The sequence below is a fragment of the Bufo bufo genome, chromosome 10, assembly GCF_905171765.1.
Source record: "Bufo bufo chromosome 10, aBufBuf1.1, whole genome shotgun sequence".
NCBI lineage: Eukaryota > Metazoa > Chordata > Amphibia > Anura > Bufonidae > Bufo > Bufo bufo.
Window position 1 is genome coordinate 7,603,289 of NC_053398.1, and position 21,606 is coordinate 7,624,894.

The following is a 21,606-nucleotide window of genomic DNA, read 5'->3' on the forward strand; positions in this document are numbered from 1 at the left end:
TTGTTAACGAGCGGCAGCGGCGACCAGAACGTTCCTCCGCCTCGCACAAGTGGATGAAATTAATCTGGATTGAGGCACTCAGACTGGATGGAGAACAATCCCGAGCGGCCGTCAGCGAAGAATCAGGGTGACAAAGTGCAATCGTCTGACTGCAGGAAATCGACGCGCACTTTACATAATTTCTCTATGATGCTAATGCGTTTCAGAGCGCAGGCACTCGAAGACGTCGTCGTTAGCTGCAAGGGGCTGTAATGAGGAATTTTTGTAAATGTCACTTTTGCTGTAATTTCTTAAGGCCCCGGAAGCGTAAGCTTCTCCTCAGCCTGGAATGTTGCAGCCTTATGTGCTACATTTTATTTCATCATTTTGTATCTTAGTGACAACCAATATGGCGGCTGGCGCCAATCTCCCTGCGCCTGTAGCAGAATATTTAAAGGTGTATCCGCATGCTTTGAAACTTCTGTTGCCACCACTAGGGGGCAGACTTTACATGGCTGTTTATAGGTTAAAGGCGTTATCCATCACCTATAATGCCCCCTCCATACGCCCGGACCCTCACACAGGTTGTACTTACCTGGCTCCCCGGCACCCACGTCACTTCTGGCGCCCGAAAACATCCAGCGTCGGTGGGGGGGCAGCGAAATTAGCCAACAGCAGGCCACGACGGGAACAAGCCTCCCTGGCATAGTGTGCCACACAGAATATTTGGCCATGTGTTACGCCCTCTTGTTACAGGATGCTCCCCATTTTTTACAACTCCCAGCATGTCCAGGCTGTTACCATAAGCTCTCAGGAGATATTAAAGGGAGGGATGTAGGGGGTGAGGACTACATCTCCCAGCATGTCCAGGCTGTTACCATAGGCTCTCAGGATATATTAAAGGGAGGGATGTAGGGGGTGAGGACTACAACTCCCAGCATGTCCAGGCTGTTACCATAAGCTCTCAGGAGATATTAAAGGGAGGGATGTAGGTGGTGAGGACTACAACTTCCAGCATGTCCAGGCTGCTACCATAGGCTCTCAGAAGATATTAAAGGGAGGGATGTAGGGGGTGAGGACTACAACTCCCAGCATGTCCAGGCTGTTACCATAAGCTCTCAGAAGATATTAAAGGGAGGGATGCAGGGGGTGAGGACTACAACTCCCAGTATGTCCAGGCTGTTACCATAAGCTCTCAGAAGATATTAAAGGGAGGGATGCAGGGGGTGAGGACTACATCTCCCAGCATGTCCAGGCTGTTACCATAGGCTCTCAGGAGATATTAAAGGGAGGGATGCAGGGGGTGAGGACTACAACTCCCAGCATTCCCAGGCTGCTACCATAGGCTCTCAGGAGATATTAAAGGGAGGGATGCAGGGGGTGAGGACTACAACTCCCAGCATGTCCAGGCTGTTACCATAGGCTCTCAGGAGATATTAAAGGGAGGGATGTAGGGGGTGAGGACTACAACTCCCACTTTGTCTAGCCTGTTACCATAGGCTCTTAGGAGATATTAAAGGGAGGGATGTAGGGGGTGAGGACTACATCTCCCAGCATGTCCAGGCTGTTACCATAGGCTCTCAGGATATATTAAAGGGAGGGATGTAGGGGGTGAGGACTACAACTCCCAGCATGTCCAGGCTGTTACCATAGGCTCTCAGGATATATTAAAGGGAGGGATGTAGGGGGTGAGGACTACAACTCCCAGCATGTCCAGGCTGTTACCATAAGCTCTCAGGAGATATTAAAGGGAGGGATGTAGGGGGTGAGGACTACAACTTCCAGCATGTCCAGGCTGCTACCATAGGCTCTCAGAAGATATTAAAGGGAGGGATGCAGGGGGTGAGGACTACAACTCCCAGCATGCCCAGGCTGCTACCATAGGCTCTCAGGAGATATTAAAGGGAGGGATGCAGGGGGTGAGGACTACAACTCCCAGCATGTCCAGGCTGTTACCATAGGCTCTCAGGAGATATTAAAGGGAGGGATGCAGGGGGTGAGGACTATAACTCCCAGCATGTCCAGGCTGCTACCATAGGCTCTCAGGAGATATTAAAGTGAGGGATGTAGTGGGTGAGGACTACAACTCCCAGCATGTCCAGGCTGCTACCATAGGCTCTCAGGAGATATTACAGGGAGGGATGTAGAGGTGAGGACTACAACTCCCACTATGTCTAGCCTGTTACCATAGGCTCTTAGAGGATATTACAGGGAGTTATGAAGGGGATACATAGGACTACAACTCCCAGCATTAACAGGTTCTTATGGGATGTCAGAGGATATTGCAGGGAGACAATATAGAACTAAAAGTCCCAGCATATCCAGACTCTTTTTATAGGATGTCAGAAATTATTACAGGGAGGACAGAACCACAACCCCTAGCATGTCCCTGCCATTATTACCAGCTAACAAAAAATATAACAGGGAGGTGTGTGGGTGGAGAGAACTACCATTCCCAGCATGTACAAGCTGTTATATAGTGGGCAATGAGGAGAGAACTACAACTCCCAGCATTTACCTGGCCCCCAATACCTTTTCCACTATCCCATCCTGTCACATGACCATCATCACAGGTCCTTGAGCCACCCCTTATCCTCCCCATAGCTGAGCCCCGCCTCTTCCTGTCACATGACCACCATCACAGGTCCTTGAGCCACCACTTATTCTCCCCATAGCTGAGCCCCGCCTCTTCCTGTCACGTGACCACCATCACAGGTCCTTGAGCCACCACTTATTCTCCCCATAGCTGAGCTCCGCCCCTTCATGCCTGGTCACATGGTGGTGACATCACACAGGTCCTTCACCCACCACTAATATTCTCTCCATTTCAGGAGATTTGTTGGTGGGTGGTCCTCCAGGAGGTCACAAAATTCAGGTAAAGCATGTGAATAATGTCATGTATGTGACTAGCTCCCCCTAGTGGTGGCTACCGGCAGACAGAATTATATAATTTATAAAGTCAGAACCCCCCCCCTCCCCCTTCCTATACCAATATAAAATGAGATGAATCAGCAATGAATTCTGGGTGCAGGACACTAGTTATAATGAAGCTATAGATATTTCGTAGGAGAGTTTTTGAGGAATTGTCCACCTGCGAGATCGTTTTGATTGGACTTCCCCTTTAAATGAACCTTTCATCTTCTATATAATGTGACACAATGTTATATTATTATTATTATTTTTCACGTTGAACGGATGAAACTAAGCGGGAAAGTATCACATGCTCCACAGCGCCCCCAGTGTGGCGCAGGGCGCGCTCAGAACATTACCATGGATGCAGCCGTCCGGCTGATTTGCCTTCTTCGTGTACCATTGATGCTGCCCCCGCCACGGCTCCTCCACCACCAATCACGGGATATTCTTCTGGACAAGGGAACCTCGTGTCGCCTTCTTCAGATGTTTTCACATTTAATCCAGTTTTATTCAGGTTTCTGAAAAGAAGCTAATTTATGTAAATGACTCACAATATGTGTCACAGCGAAAAGTAGGAAAATATACGGGAGGCGGCTATTAACGTAAATCATAAACTCGTCAAATGCCATGTATTTAGTGAGAAAAATAAAATTATGTGCGAGGAAGAAAATTAAATGTGAAACCTTTAACCCTTAGGATACCGGAGGTTTTTTTTGTTTTTGCATTTTCATTTTTGTTCCCTGTCTCCCTGGAGCCAGAACTTTTTGCTATTTTTTCCGTTCACATATCCATATAAGGGCTTATTTTTTGCGGGACAAGTTGCACTTTCTATTGCCACCATTTAATTTGGCAAACAATGTAGTGGGAAGCGAGAAAAAAATTCCAAATGGTGTGAAATTGGAAAAAAAACGCATTTGCTCCATCGATTTATGGGTTTTGTTCCTATGACGTTCCCTTTGCGGCAAAACTGACCCGTGATCTTTATTCTCTGGGTCAGTACGATTACAACGATACCACATATGTGTAGGTTTTATATGTCTAAATAGTGTAAAAATAATAAAAAAAAATTGCATCATCATATTCTGACCCCCATAACATCTACTGAGATGTGTGGGGGCTCAATCTGTAGTTTGTTTGATCACATTTTATTAAATTTTTTCGGATAAGAGAAGCAATGGCAAATCAGACATTTTGAATCTTTTTTCCATTACGCCATTCGCTGTATTGGAAAAATATTTTTATATTTTAATAGTACGAGCATTTTTGGATGCAGTAATGCCCATGATGTTTATATTTTTTGTTATTTATATATTTATTTTTTATTCTACGGAAAGGGGGGTAATTTAAACTTTAATATTTTTTTTATTTTTTTAAATCTATTTCTTAACAGTTATTTTTTACTTTTTTAATGGTTTTGTAGCTCTTGTTTGAGGCTGCAAAACTCTGTATATTTTTTATTTATTCTGTACCATTATGTTTATTATATATCCATATTGGTACTAGAATTGCTCATTTCTTATGTTGAAAATAAGAATTGCAGCTTCAATACCCTGGGTCTTTTCAGAGAGACCCAGCATATTGAAATCAAATACCAGTATCCTCATTGGCTGCAGAGGGTCCTGTTGAGAAGCCCGGAAACACGAGCCTCCTGGTTTTTCACCCTTTAGATGCCATGATCACATTTGATTGTAGGCTTTAATGATCAACATTTTTGCCAGTCGAGGTCATTAGCTGCGGATCTTTGCTGTTTGAAACAGTGGAGACCCGCCGGCCATGGCACCCACTGCACGTGCGAGCGGGCGCCATGTTCGTCCATCGCCGTACATGTATGGCGCTGGTAGCGAAGAGGTTAATAGTTTCTGTACAAAACTCAGAAACAAAGAAGAACAAAAATTAAAAATATCTAATATCTATCTATCTATCTCACTGTGTGCCTCCCCTCCCCATCCTGCCCTTTTCACATTCATAACTATAACAGCCATAACCTTTTTTTTTGCATCAGGCCATTTTTCTGTACTCATCAGTAAGATTTAATTTTTAGCAACTTTTATTACGGGTTAAATAAAGGGAAAACATTGAGCCATTTTTATTTTCACTGTCTATTGTACAGGTGTTACATGTGCGGCAGCAGCGTTCGGTTGCCGGGGGAACTAGGAATGTGGGACCCTCAGGCCGCACGGGCAGCAGCTCCACCTGGCGTGCAGACACATGTGCGGGAGCTTCCTCTTCTCAAGTATGAAGGCCAGCACCTGCAGTGTTCAGATGCCAGTGAATTTCTGTTCCTCTGCTCCCCCTACTGTTCCCTTGTGGTATTGCGCTTACTTTGGCTTTGACTTCTGGATCTGGTATTGTGACTACGTTTTCTGGCTTCTGGTGATTTCGTCTGTATTGCTCTCCTGGTTTTGACTTCTGGCGTGTCTGGCTCTCTCGTTTGCTTCTGTCATTCTGAACACTTTCATTGACCGTCTGGCTTCTGACCCTTCTACCGTACGACTCTTCTTACCATTTGTTTATTCTTTGTTTGTGAGTCGCTTCCTCACATATGTAGTATAGGGACCGTCGACCAGTTGTGGAGTCACTGCGTAGTGCAAGTAGGCAGGGATAGTGGGTCTGGGGAGTTTAGGGCTTCACGATCCCCCTGTGTGCGTGTTACTGTGACGTCACAACAGGTTATTATGACTACAGGGATACTGAAAAATGTTTTCTGATATTTAATAGAAAGTATGGTACAAAAATCCATTTATTGTAATGGTTCATACTTTTTTTTAAATGTTTTTGTAACATTAAGGAAACTGTATCTTTTACCATAAATAAAAAAATCCTGGTAAGTAAAATTTCAATTTTTCTGCAATAACCTTTAGTATATAATTACTTTCTTTGGTGTGATATAGAGGTCTGATGGGGGTGTGACCTGACCTCTGATGGAGCTTGGGAGTCTAATGGCTGGTCTGATATTAGGTCTGAGGAGGAATGGGGGTTTGATACAGAGGTCTGAAGATCAGGACTCACAGGCTTTCTCCATGACTGGACGGGAAGATCAGGACTCACAGGCTTTCTCCATGACTTAACGGTAAGATCAGGACTCACAGGCTTTCTCCATGACTGGACGGGAAGATCAGGACTCACAGGCTTTCTCCATGACTGGATAGGAAGAGCAGGACTCACAGGCTTTCTCCATGACTGGATGGGAAGATCAGGACTCACAGGCTTTCTCCATGACTTAACGGTAAGATCAGGACTCACAGGCTTTCTCCATGACTGGACGGGAAGATCAGGACTCACAGGCTTTCTCCATGACTGGACGGGAAGATCAGGACTCACAGGTTTTCTCCATGACTGGATGGGAAGATCAGGACTCACAGGCTTTCTCCATGACTGGATGGGAAGATCAGGACTCACAGGCTTTCTCCATGACTGGGTGGGAAGATCAGGACTCACAGGCTTTCTCCATGACTGGACGGGAAGATCAGGACTCACAGGCTTTCTCCATGACTGGGTGGGAAGATCAGGACTCACAGGCTTTCTCCATGACTGGGTGGGAAGATCAGGACTCACAGGCTTTCTCCATGACTGGACGGGAAGATCAGGACTCACAGGCTTTCTCCATGACTGGGTGGGAAGATCAGGACTCACAGGCTTTCTCCATGACTGGACAATAAGATCAGGACTGACAGGCTTTCTCCATGACTGGGTGGGAAGATCAGGACTCACAGGCTTTCTCCATGACTGGATGGGAAGAGCAGGACTCACAGGCTTTCTCCATGACTGGATGGGAAGAGCAGGACTCACAGGCTTTCTCCATGACTGGACGGGAAGAGCAGGACTCACAGGCTTTCTCCATGACTGGACAATAAGATCAGGACTGACAGGCTTTCTCCATGACTGGGTGGGAAGATCAGGACTCACAGGCTTTCTCCATGACTGGATGGGAAGATCAGGACTCACAGGCTTTCTCCATGACTGGACAATAAGATCAGGACTGACAGGCTTTCTCCATGACTGGGTGGGAAGATCAGGACTCACAGGCTTTCTCCATGACTGGATGGGAAGATCAGGACTCACAGGCTTTCTCCATGACTGGATGGGAAGAGCAGGACTCACAGGCTTTCTCCATGACTGGACGGCAAGATCAGGACTCACAGGCTTTCTCCATGACTGGATTGGAAGAGCAGGACTCACAGGCTTTCTCCATGATTGGATAGGAAGAGCAGGACTCACAGGCTTTCTCCATGACTGGATAGGAAGAGCAGGACTCACAGGCTTTCTCCATGACTGGACGGTAAGATCAGGACTCACAGGCTTTCTCCATGAGTGGACGGGAAGATCAGGACTCACAGGCTTTCTCCATGACTGGACGGTAAGATCAGGACTCACAGGCTTTCTCCATGACTGGACGGGAAGATCAGGACTCACAGGCTTTCTCCATGACTGGATTGGAAGAGCAGGACTCACAGGCTTTCTCCATGACTGGATGGGAAGAGCAGGACTCACAGGCTTTCTCCATGACTGGACGGGAAGAGCAGGACTCACAGGCTTTCTCCATGACTGGATGGGAAGAGCAGGACTCACAGGCTTTCTCCATGACTGGATGGGAAGAGCAGGACTCACAGGCTTTCTCCATGACTGGACGGGAAGAGCAGGACTCACAGGCTTTCTCCATGAGTCCTGGAAGCATTTTAAAGCTTTTCACCCAAAAACACTGATTCAAACCATATGAAACTATATATCCCGAAGCTCAGTATCTCATCCGCTACCCCATGCTTATCCTAGTTAGAGACCTGGCATGTTCAAATTACTAATAAGCAATTAGGAAGGAGGTACTTTGCACTATGCAGATATCAGATTCCGAGGGCAATAGCAAATACCACATGGGGCAGCCGATGAGTGCGGGTGCTGTCCGTCATTATGGCCCTTGGATTTCCAGCACTTTCCCTTATGGCTCCTCTGTTGGATACACTGTATACAGAGGTAATCTGTTTTCATATACTCAGTCCATGAATCTAAAAGGGAAAGGTCCCGCAGAACATTGAATATGTGAATAATAAAAATGTAAATACCAGAGAGATATTATTCCAGTAACCAGAATGGAAATCCCATGGATGTGAATGTCACTTTTATTAAACATGCTGGGTTCTCATTCCCCTGAAGGAACTTTCATTTCATGCCCTTGGAGGCAGTGAAATTGGGCCGCAGACACTGACTTTACAGATGAATTCACCTAATGGATTTTTGTCACATGTATTTGGATTTAGCATTTTTTTTTTTACCGGAAAAGTAAACTTTGCCATTCCGTGCGTTAATGCAGAATATGTCATTACAGAGACTTTTCTTTTGCCCTCCGCAATGTGTTCCCCATGAGCTAACACAACCTCAGCTTTATTTAACCTTGTGGAAATCGGAATGAAGTTGTCTAGTTAATGGGGGTCCCCGCAGCACCATGTCTGAGATTTATTATATTCTGTCACAGCAAGCTTTGGATAATAGAGACAAACCAATCTCGGGATCTGCCAGAAAATTTTTTGAAAGATTCTCTGCAGATTTCCTTGCAGGAAGACGTGAAATATTTACCTACTGGATACTCGGGAGGCAAAGCATTAGAAGGCAACAGTCCACCCTCTACCCCTGAATGCCTCATATAAATATAGGATCTGTCTGTGACATTGAGGAATCATAGAGGCTTAAAGAGGTCCTGCAGGGCCATCTGCAGTCAGCGTGTTATAGAGCAGGAGGAGCTGAGCAGATTATATATAAAGAGAACCTGTCACCATGTAATCTGCAGGCAGAGTGTTATTGAGCAGGAGGAGCTGAGCAGATTATATATAAAGAGAACCTGTCACCATGTAATCTGCAGGCAGCGTGTTATAGAGCAGGAGGAGCTGAGCAGATTATATATAAAGAGAACCTGTCACCATGTAATCTGCAGGCAGCATGTTATAGAGCAGGAGGAGCTGAGCAGATTATATATAAAGAGAACCTGTCACCATGTAATCTGCAGGCAGAGTGTTATAGAGCAGGAGGAGCTGAGCAGATTATATATAAAGAGAACCTGTCACCATGTAATCTGCAGGCAGCGTGTTATAGAGCAGGAGGAGCTGTGCAGATTATATATAAAGAGAACCTGTCACCATGTAATCTGCAGGCAGCATGTTATAGAGCAGGAGGAGCTGAGCAGATTATATATAAAGAGAACCTGTCACCATGTAATCTGCAGGCAGAGTGTTATAGAGCAGGAGGAGCTGAGCAGATTATATATAAAGAGAACCTGTCACCATGTAATCTGCAGGCAGCGTTTTATAGAGCAGGAGGAGCTGAGCAGATTATATATAAAGAGAACCTGTCACCATGTAATCTGCAGGCAGAGTGTTATAGAGCAGGAGGAGCTGAGCAGATTATATATAAAGAGAACCTGTCACCATGTAATCTGCAGGCAGCGTGTTATAGAGCAGGAGGAGCTGAGCAGATTATATATAAAGAGAACTTGTCACCGTGTAATCTGCAGGCAGTGTGTTATAGAGCAGGAGGAGCTGAGCAGATTATATATAAAGAGAACCTGCCACCATGTAATCTGCAGGCAGCGTGTTATAGAGCAGGAGGAGCTGAGCAGATTATAGATAAAGAGAACCTGTCACCATGTAATCTGCAGGCAGCGTGTTATAGAGCAGGAGGAGCTGAGCAGATTATATATAAAGAGAACCTGTCACTGTGTAATCTGCAGGCAGCGTGTTATAGAGCAGGAGGAGCTGACCAGATTATATATAAAGAGAACCTGTCATCATGTAATCTGCAGGCAGAGTGTTATAGAGCAGGAGGAGCTGAGCAGATTATATATAAAGAGGACCCGTCACCATGTAATCTGCAGGCAGCGTGTTATAGAGCAGGAGGAGCTGAGCAGATTATATATAAAGAGGACCCGTCACCATGTAATCTGCAGGCAGCGTGTTATAGAGCAGGAGGAGCTGAGCAGATTATATATAAAGAGGACCTGTCACCATGTAATCTGCAGTCAGCATGTTATAGAGCAGGAGGAGCTGGGCAGATTATATATAAAGAGAACCTGTCACCATGTAATCTGCAGTCAGCATGTTATAGAGCAGGAGGAGCTGAGCAGATTATATATAAAGAGAACCTGTCACCATGTAATCTTCAGGCAGCGTGTTATAGAGCAGGAGGAGCTGAGCAGATTATATATAAAGAGAACCTGTCACCATGTAATCTGCAGGCAGTGTGTTATAGAGCAGGAGGAGCTGAGCAGATTATATATAAAGAGAACCTGTCACCATGTAATCTGCAGGCAGCGTGTTATAGAGCAGGAGGAGCTGAGCAGATTATATATAAAGAGAACCTGTCACCATGTAATCTGCAGGCAGCGTGTTATAGATATAATACTGCTCCTATGTACAGGAATATAACTACTATAATACTGCCTCCTATGTACAAGAATATAACTACTATAATACTGCTCCTATGTACAAGAATAGAACTACTATAATACTGCCTTCGATGTACAAGAATATAACTACTATAATACTGCTCCTATGTACAATAATATAACTACTATAATACTGCCTCCTATGTACAAGAATATAACTACTATAATACTGCCCTCTATGTACAAGAATATAACTACTATAATACTGCTTCTATGTACAAGAATATAACTACTATAATACTGCCTCCTATGTACAAGAATATAACTACTATAATACTGCTCCTATGTACAAGAATATAACTACTATAATACTGCCTCCTATGTACAAGAATATAACTACTATAATACTGCTCCTATGCACAAGAATATAACTACTATAATACTGATACTATGTACAAGAATAGAACTACTATAATACTGCTCCTATGCACAAGAATATAACTACTATAATACTGCCTCCTATGTACAAGAATTTAACTACTATAATACTTCTCCTATGCACAAGAATATAACTACTATAATACTGCCTCCTATGTACAAGAATATAACTACTATAATACTGCTCCTATGTACAAGAATATAACTACTATAATACTGCTCCTATGTACAAGAATATAACTACTATAATACTGCTCCTATGTACAAGAATATAACTACTATAATACTGCTCCTATGTACAAGAATATAACTACTATAATACTGCTCCCATGTACAAGAATATAACTACTATAATACTACTCCTATGTGCAAGAATATAACTTCTATAATACTGCTCCTATGTACAAGAATATAACTACTATAATACTGCTCCTATGTACAAGAATATAACTACTATAATACTGCCTCCTATGTACAAGAATATAACTACTATAATACTGCCACCTATGTAAAGAATATAACTACTATAATACTGCCTCCTATGTACAAGAATAGAACTACTATAATACTGCTCCTATGCACAAGAATATAACTACTATAATACTGATACTATGTACAAGAATATAACTACTATAATACTGCTCCTATGCACAAGAATATAACTACTATAATACTGCCTCCTATGTACAAGAATATAACTACTATAATACTTCTCCTATGCACAAGAATATAACTACTATAATACTGATACTATGTACAAGAATATAACTACTATAATACTGCTCCTATGTACAAGAATATAACTACTATAATACTGCTCCTATGTACAAGAATATAACTACTATAATACTACTCCTATGTGCAAGAATATAACTTCTATAATACTGCTCCTATGTACAAGAATATAACTACTATAATACTGCTCCTATGTACAAGAATATAACTACTATAATACTGCCTCCTATGTACAAGAATATAACTACTATAATACTGCCACCTATGTACAAGAATATAACTACTATAATACTGCCTCCTATGTACAAGAATAGAAATACTATAATACCGCCTCCTATGTACAAGAATATAACTACTATAATACTGCCTCCTATGTACAGGAATATAACTACTATAATACTGCCTCCTATGTACAAGAATATAACTGCTATAATACTGCTCCTATGTACAAGAATATTACTACTATAATACTGCCTCCTATGTACAAGAATATAACTACTATAATACTGCCTCCTATATACAAGAATATAACTACTATAATACTGCCTCCTATGTACAAGAATATAACTACTATAATACTGCTCCTATGTACAAGAATATAACTACAATAATACTGCTCCTATGTACAAGAATATAACTACTATAATACTGCTCCTATGTACAAGAATATAACTACTATAATACTGCTCCTATGTACAGGAATATAACTACTATGATACTGCTCCTATGTACAAGAATATAACTACTATAATACTGCCACCTATGTACAAGAATATAACTACTATAATACTGCCTCCTATGTACAGAAATATAACTACTATAATGTTGATTGCCTTTATGTATTTAGCAGTTTCTCTCATCTCCCCTCTGTCTCGTCTTTCTCCCAAGCTCTACATGTTAAGGTCCTTTAATCTTTCCTGGTAAGTTTTATCCTGCAATCCATGTACCAGTTTAGTAGCTCTTCTCTGAACTCTCTCCAAAATATCAGTATCCTTCTGGAGGTATGGTCTCCAGTACTGAGCACAATACTCCAGATGAGGTCTCACTAGTGCTCTGTAGAGCGGCATGAGCGCCTCCCTCTGTCTACTAGTAATGCCTCTCCCTATACACCCCAGCATTCTGCTAGCATCTCCTGCTGCTCTATGACATGGTCTGCCTACCTTTAGGTCTTCTGAAATAATGACCCCTAAACCCCTTTCCTCAGATACTGAGGTTAGGACTGTATCACTGATTGTATATTCTGCTCTTGGGTTTTTACGTCCCAGGTGCATTATCTTGCACTTATCAACATTACATTTTAGTTGCCAGATTTTTGACCATTCCAACATCAACCCTGTTACAAATCTTTGTGTCATCAGCAAAAAGACACACCTTACCATCGATGCCTTCTGCAATTTCGCTGATAAAGATATTAAACAATCTGGGTCCCAGTACAGATCCCTGTGGTACCCCACTGGTAACAAGACCATTGTCTGAATATACTCCATTGACTACAACCCTCTGTTGTCTGTCCCTCAGCCACTGCCTAATCCATTCAACAATATGGGAGTCCAAGCCCAAAGACTGCACTTTATTGATAAGCTTTCTATGTGGGACAGTATCAAAAGCTTTACTAAAGTCCAGATAAGCGATGTCTACTGCACCTCCGCCATCTATTATTTTAGTCACCCAATCAAAAAAATCAATAAGATTAGTTTGACATGATCTCCCTGAAGTAAACCCATGCTGTTCTTCATCTTTCAATCCATGGGATTTTAGATGGTCCACAATCCTCTCCTTAAGTATGGTTTCCATTAATTTCCCCACTATTGATGTCAGGCTTACTGGCCTATAGTTGCCCGATTCCTCCCTACTACCTTTCTTGTGAATGGGCACAACATTTGCTAATTTCCAATCTTCTGGGACGACTCCTGTTACCAGTGATTGGTTAAATAAGTCTGTTAATGGTTTTGCTAGTTCACCGCTGAGCTCTTTTAATAGCTTTGGGTGTATCCCATCAGGCCCCTGTGACTTATTTGTATTAATTTTCGACAGCTGACTTAGAACCTCTTCCTCTGTAAAGACACATGCATCAGAAGATTCATTAGTCTTCTTTCCTAACTGAGGTCCTTTACTCCTTTTCCTTCATTTTCCTTTGTAAAGACTGAACAGAAGTATTCATTGAGGCTGTCAGCTAGTACCTCACATGGACACAGAGATCTCTTCATTCATTGCTCTAATTGCTCTGCTAGATTTATATAATTCTGGAAGCTAAAGGGGAGTGTCCTTTCTGCTGCAGCTCAGGGGAGTGTCCTTTCTGCTGCAGCTCAGGGGATGTGTCCTTTCTGCTGCAGCTCAGGGGATGTGTCCTTTCTGCTGCAGCTCAGGGGATGTGTCCTTTCTGCAGCAGCTCAGGGGATGTGTCCTTTCTGCAGCAGCTCAGGGGATGTATCCCTTCTGCTGCAGCTCAGGGGATGTGTACTTTCTGCAGCAGCTCAGGGGATGTGTCCTTTCTGCAGCAGCTCAGGGGATGTGTCCTTTCTGCAGCAGCTCAGGGGATGTGTCCTTTCTGCAGCAGCTCAGGGGATGTGTCCTTTCTGCTGCAGCTCAGGGGATGTGTCCTTTCTGCTGCAGCTCAGGGGATGTGTCTTTAATGCAGCAGCTCTCTTCCTATCACAGCACAGGAGGCAGTTGAAGGATGAATCTGAGCATGTGTGGCCATCTCCGTGAGACAAAGAAATAAGGAAAAAAGAGAACTAATGGCAGGTGGCGCTATAAAAATACATTTTATTGAATAACTGTTACTGACTGTAACACATTTTTAATGACATGCAATTACAATAGTATTCAGATCCAGTTTGAAAACTGTAGAATACAATTTGTGGGACAACCTCTTTAAGCAGATGGCAGAAGCCTCCTGTGCCATAACAGTATATGTGCTTCTACCAGTTGACAGGGGGCCCCCTTACGTTGTGAGCTTTGCACATATATTAGGCCTATCATTGATTTGTCTGTATATTTAATGCATATTTTCAGTGCAAAAATCTGCAACAAAAATATTTTGATAATTCTGCTTCTTCTAAACTCATTCTAAAGCTTGTCTTCAAGGGCTTGTCCATATGCTCTTTTATTCATGTCATAGAGAGGGGTTCTTTACCTAGGACCTTCCCTCCTGTAGGCCACAACAGTGATTTGTCTCAGTTCTGGAGGACCCGAGCTGTCTGTGCATTACATGAATGGCGCGCCGTGTGCTAGTCCACGGGCCGCTGCAGGGGAAAGGTCCGGCAAGACAAAGCCTCAACAAAATCCCCTGTCTGACAATTGCCGTTTTTTGTTCATCAGAAAAAAAACGGACAAAATGTGATGGAGAAAGTTGTATATCCCTTAATGGTGCCAAAGCAAACGCCAGATCATCCTGCAAGAAGCTCGCCCTGACCCAGGCCCACGGCGGAAGAATACAACGCTATGGCTCAGGATATAGGGACAAAAAGACAAATGATTTTCCCTATAGTCATACGGATCATCAAAATAAAGCTGACCTTGTCTTTTAGGCTATATGCACACGACTGTGCCGTGTTTTCTGGTCCGCAAATTGCGTATCCGCAAAACACTGGTGCCGCCCGTTTGCGTTCTGCAATTTGCAGACAAGAATAGGACATGTTCTATTTTTTTGTGGGGCCACGGAAAGGAGCATCGTATGCGGACAGCACATGGAAGTGAATGGGTCCGCATCCAAGCCGCAAAAAATGCAGCCTGGATGCGGACCTAAAGACCGGTCGTGTGCATGAGGCCTTATGCAGGACGGTCAATGCTTTAAAAAAATAATAATAATAATTGCATAAATGCTTTTTTTTTTTTTATTCCTCCCTTTCAAAAAAAAGTTTTTCTGTATATTATATGTACCCTATAATGATGCCATTAAAAAATAAAAATCATACCAAAAATCAAGCTTTTATACAGCTACATGTACGGGCAAATACATTAATTATGGCTCTGGGAAGGCAAGACTGAAAATAAAAAGAAATAATAATAATCTTTGTGGCTTTAAAAGGGTTTTCCAGGTCTTCTATACTGACGGCCTACCTCTGGGTTCTGACCAACCCTGCCGAACCCTGTTTGAAGAGGCTGCAGCATCCTCAGTGCATATCGAGCAGAGCGCCGAACATCAGGTAGTGGCTGCGCTTGGTATTGCAGCCCAGGGCCATTCACACGAATAGGACTGAGCTGCTTATGGGCCATGTGACTGATGAATGTGACATCACTGGAGCACCTCTACCCCTGATTGGCTGGGGTGTTGGTAGTTAGATACTGATGAGGATAAGTCATCAAAATTAAACTCCTGGAAAACCCCTTTAAGGTCAAAATATGTGCAATTGCTGAATAATACATGTATATGAACTGAATCCTAGTCAATCTACTGGAAATGGTCCTGAAATGGTCCCAAAGACCATGGCGGTAATTGCTTCAAAATCCCCTCCACTTGGGGTTATAATCTGCAGGACCGTTGGGTGCCATTCATGGGGCCCATGCTAGGATCCTCTGGTCTAGTCGCCAGTCTGACTCTTCCTGCACATACACAACACGTTTTGCGGATAATGGGGAACTATTGTAACCGTCGATCAGACTGATACATCCGCTCTGAACCTTTGTCACTGCACTAACGTTTTCTTAAACTTTGCGGTGACAAGAGGCAGATCTCGCCCCTCGCACCTGTAGGAACATCTCACTCTCTGTTTTCATCTATAATTACTCCTTGATTGGGGGCTAAATTCTCTAAGCTGCAGTCAAGAGGAAATCATTATCTCTTTATCATTTCCTCGGGGAATTAATTCCACTTGTTTAGGCCTCATGCACACGACCGTTGTGTGCACCCGTGGCCGTTGTGCCGTTTTCCGTTTTTTTTCGCGGACCCATTGACTTTCAATGGGTCCGTGGAAAAATCGGAAAATGCACCGTTTTGCAGCCGCATCCGTGATCCGTGTTTCCTGGCCGTGAAAAAAATATGACCTGTCCTATTTTTTTCACGGCCAACGGTTCACGGACCCATTCAAGTCAATGGGTCCGTGAAAGAACACGGATGCACACAAGATTGGCATCCGTGTCCGTGATCCGTGGCCGTAGTTTAGTTTTTATACAGACGGATCCGAAGATCCGTCTGCATAAAAGCTTTTTCAAAGCTGAGTTTTCACTTCGTGAAAACTCAGAACCGACAGTATATTCTAACACAGAAGCGTTCCCATGGTGATGGGGACGCTTCTAGTTAGAATACACTACAAACTGTGTACAAGACTGCCCCCTGCTGCCTGGCAGCACCCGATCTCTTACAGGGGGCCGTGATCAGCACAATTAACCCCTTCAGGTGCGGCACCTGAAAGGGTTAATTGTACTATCATATCCCCCTGTAAGAGATCAGGGCTGCCAGGCAGCAGGGGGCAGACCCTCCCCCCCCCTCCCCAGTTTGAATATCATTGGTGGCCAGTGCGGCCCCCCCCCCCCCCCCTCCCTCTATTGTAATAATTCGTTGGTGGCACAGTGTGCGCCCCCCCCCCTTCCTCCCTCTATTGTAATAAATCGTTGGTGGCACAGTGTGCGCCCCCCATTGCCCCCCCCCCCCCCCCCTCTATAGCATTAACAACGTTGGTGGCCAGTGTGCAGCCTCCCATCCCCCCCCCCCCCCCCTCCCCCCCATCATCATTGGTGGCAGCGGAGTTCCGATCGGAGTCCCAGTTTATTCGCTGGGGCTCCGATCGGTAACCATGGCAACCAGGACGCTACTACAGTCCTCGTTGCCATGGTTACTTAGCAATAGTACAATAGTAGAAGATTAATACTTACCTGCTGCTGCGATGTTCGTGTCCGGCCGGGAGCTCCACCTACTGGTAAGTGACAGTGACAGGTCTGTGCAGCGCATTGCTAAATGAACCGTCACTTACCAGTAGGAGGAGCTCCCGGCCGGACACGAACATCACAGCTCCCAGGTAAGTATGAATCTTGTACTATTGCTAGTAACCCGCTGCCACCAATGATCGGGGGGGGGGGGGGGGGGGGGGGCGCAAGATGGGAGGCCGCACACTGGCCACCAATGTTGAAAATGCTATAGAGGGAGGGGGGCCAATGATTGCCACCAACGATTTATTACAATAGAGGGAGGAAGGGGGGGGGGGGGGGGCGCACACTGTGCCACCAACGAATTATTACAATAGAGGGAGGAAGGGGGGGGAGGCGGGGGGGGCACACTGTGCCACCAACGAATTATTACAATAGAGGGAGGAAGGGGGGGGCGCACACTGTGCCACCAACGAATTATTACAATAGAGGGAGGAAGGGGGGGGAGGCGGGGGGGGGGGCACACTGTGCCACCAACGAATTATTACAATAGAGGGAGGAAGGGGGGGGGGGGGGCGCACACTGTGCCACCAACGATTTATTACAATGGAGGAAGGGGGGGGGGCGCACTGGCCACCAATGATATTCAAACTGGGGAGGGGGGGGGGGGGGGGTCTGCCCCCTGCTGCCTGGCAGCCCTGATCTCTTACAGGGGGATATGATAGTACAATTAACCCCTTCAGGTGCGGCACCTGAGGGGTTAATTGTGCTGATCACGGCCCCCTGTAAGAGATCGGATGCTGCTAGGCAGCAGGGGGCAGTCATGTACACAGTTTGTAGTATATTCTAACTAGAAGCGTCCCCATCACCATGGGAACGCCTCTGTGTTAGAATATACTGTCGGAAATGAGGTTTCACGATCTAACTCATATCCGACAGTATATTCTAACATAGAGGCGTTCCCATGGTGATGGGGACGCTTCAAGTTAAAATATACCATCGGATTGGAGAAAACTCCGATCTGATGGTATAAAAGGGACTCCGGACTTTACATTGAAAGTCAATGGGGACGGATCCGTTTGAAATGGCACCATATTGTGTCAACGTCAAACGGATCCGTCCCCATTGACTTGCATTGTAATTCAGGACGGATCCGTTTGGCTCCGCACGGCCAGGCGGACACCAAAATGACTTTTTTTTCATGTCCGTGGATCCGCCAAAAATCAAGGAAGACCCACGGACGAAAAAACGGTCACGGATCACGGACCTACGGACCCTGTTTTTGCGGACCGTGAAAAAAAAAAACGTTCGTGTGCATGAGGCCTTACTGATATGTGTGTTAGGCCTCATGCACACGAACGTTTTTTTTCACGGTCCGCAAAAACAGGGTCCGTAGGTCCGTGATCCGTGACCGTTTTTTCGTCCGTGGGTCTTCCTTGATTTTTGGCGGATCCACGGTCATGAAAAAAAAGTCATTTTGGTGTCCGCCTGGCCGTGCGGAGCCAAACGGATCCGTCCTGAATTACAATGCAAGTCAATGGGGACGGATCCGTTTGACGTTGACACAATATGGTGCCATTTCAAACGGATCCGTCCCCATTGACTTTCAATGTAAAGTCCGGAGTCCCTTTTATACCATCAGATCGGAGTTTTCTCCAATCCGATGGTATATTTTAACTTGAAGCGTCCCCATCACCATGGGAACGCCTCTATGTTAGAATATACTGTCGGATATGAGTTAGATCGTGAAACCTCATTTCCGACAGTATATTCTAACACAGAGGCGTTCCCATGGTGATGGGGACGCTTCTAGTTAGAATATACTACAAACTGTGTACATGACTGCCCCCTGCTGCCTAGCAGCATCCGATCTCTTACAGGGGGCCGTGATCAGCACAATTAACCCCTCAGGTGCCGCACCTGAAGGGGTTAATTGTACTATCATATCCCCCTGTAAGAGATCAGGGCTGCCAGGCAGCAGGGGGCAGACCCCCCCCCCCCCCCCCTCCCCAGTTTGAATATCATTGGTGGCCAGTGCGGCCCCCCCCCCTTCCTCCATTGTAATAAATCGTTGGTGGCACAGTGTGCGCCCCCCCCCCTTCCTCCCTCTATTGTAATAATTCGTTGGTGGCACAGTGTGGCCCCCCCCCCCGCCCCCTTCCTCCCTCTATTGTAATAAATCGTTGGTGGCAATCATTGGCCCCCCTCCCTCTATAGCATTAACAACATTGGTGGCCAGTGTGCGGCCTCCCATCTTGCGCCCCCCCCCCCCCCCCCCGATCATTGGTGGCAGCGGGTTACTAGCAATAGTACAAGATTCATACTTACCTGGGAGCTGTGATGTTCGTGTCCGGCCGGGAGCTCCTCCTACTGGTAAGTGACGGTTCATTTAGCAATGCGCCGCACAGACCTGTCACTGTCACTTACCAGTAGGTGGAGCTCCCGGCCGGACACGAACATCGCAGCAGCAGGTAAGTATTAATCTTCTACTATTGTACTATTGCTAAGTAACCATGGCAACGAGGACTGTAGTAGCGTCCTGGTTGCCATGGTTACCGATCGGAGCCCCAGCGATTAAACTGGGACTCCGATCAGAACTCCGCTGCCACCAATGATGATGGGGGGGAGGGGGGGGGGGAGATGGGAGGCTGCACACTGGCCACCAACGTTGTTAATGCTATAGAGGGGGGGGGGGGGGGCAATGGGGGGCGCACACTGTGCCACCAACGATTTATTACAATAGAGGGAGGAAGGGGGGGGGGGGCGCACACTGTGCCACCAACGAATTATTACAATAGAGGGAGGGGGGGGGTGCCGCACTGGCCACCAATGATATTCAAACTGGGGGGGGGGGGGGGTCTGCCCCCTGCTGCCTGGCAGCCCTGATCTCTTACAGGGGGATATGATAGTACAATTAACCCTTTCAGGTGCCGCACCTGAAGGGGTTAATTGTGCTGATCACGGCCCCCTGTAAGAGATCGGGTGCTGCCAGGCAGCAGGGGGCAGTCTTGTACACAGTTTGTAGTGTATTCTAACTAGAAGCGTCCCCATCACCATGGGAACGCTTCTGTGTTAGAATATACTGTCGGTTCTGAGTTTTCACGAAGTGAAAACTCAGCTTTGAAAAAGCTTTATGCAGACGGATCTTCGGATCCGTCTGTATAAAAACTAACCTACGGCCACGGATCACGGACACGGATGCCAATCTTGTGTGCATCCGTGTTCTTTCACGGACCCATTGACTTGAATGGGTCCGTGAACCGTTGGCCGTGAAAAAAATAGGACAGGTCATATTTTTTTCACGGCCAGGAAACACGGATCACGGATGCGGCTGCAAAACGGTGCATTTTCCGATTTTTCCACGGACCCATTGAAAGTCAATGGGTCCGCGAAAAAAAACGGAAAACGGCACAACGGCCACGGGTGCACACAACGGTCGTGTGCATGAGGCCTTAGACTGAAGAAAATGGCTTCTAATTAGCATATCTGAAATAATTATTGGTCTTCGTGGAGTCATAATTAATGCATTAGGAAGAATTTACAATGTGTCGAGGCAAAATATATCAGCATAAACAAGCTTGTTTTAGTGGCTGCGCGGCTGACAGTAGGTTTTCTTTTGTACAGGAGAAGTTGACAAGACATTTATTTACTAAATTCCAAGAAGGAGGAAGAGACGCGGACAAGGTCAGACTCCCGGAAGCAGAATGTCCTTCAAGGATTAATCGGATTTGATAAACCCGTATCTTGACAGATTAACAAGTCCTATATCTGATGTCCTTACTGTATTCCACACTGTCCAGTTGTTCAGTGCTCTGTGCAGCCACCATTGGTATATACTGCCTATAGTCCCTGGTGGCCCAGTGGTATATGTATGAAGCATTGTTGTATACCATTATTAAGACCATGGACGAAGCTTAGACCCTTGATGATTCTGCTTTATTTGTCTCCCATACCTTATAGTTGTAAATATGTATTGTATAGTTATTCTTTAAAGTTGTCAATCCATAGTGATCCAGTGGTAGATACAGAGATGATTCCAGGTGATCCAGTGGTAGATACAGAGATGATTACAGGTGATCCAGTGGTAGATACAGAGATGATTACAGGTGATCCAGTGGTAGATACAGAGATGATTCCAGGTGATCCAGTGGTAGATACAGAGATGATTACAGGTGATCCAGTGGTAGATACAGAGATGATTACAGGTGATCCAATGGTAGATACAGAGATGATTACAGGTGATCCATGGTAGATACAGAGATGATTACAGGTGATCCATGGTAGATACAGAGATGATTACAGGTGATCCATGGTAGATACAGAGATGATTACAGGTGATCCAGTGGTAGATACAGACACAATTCCAG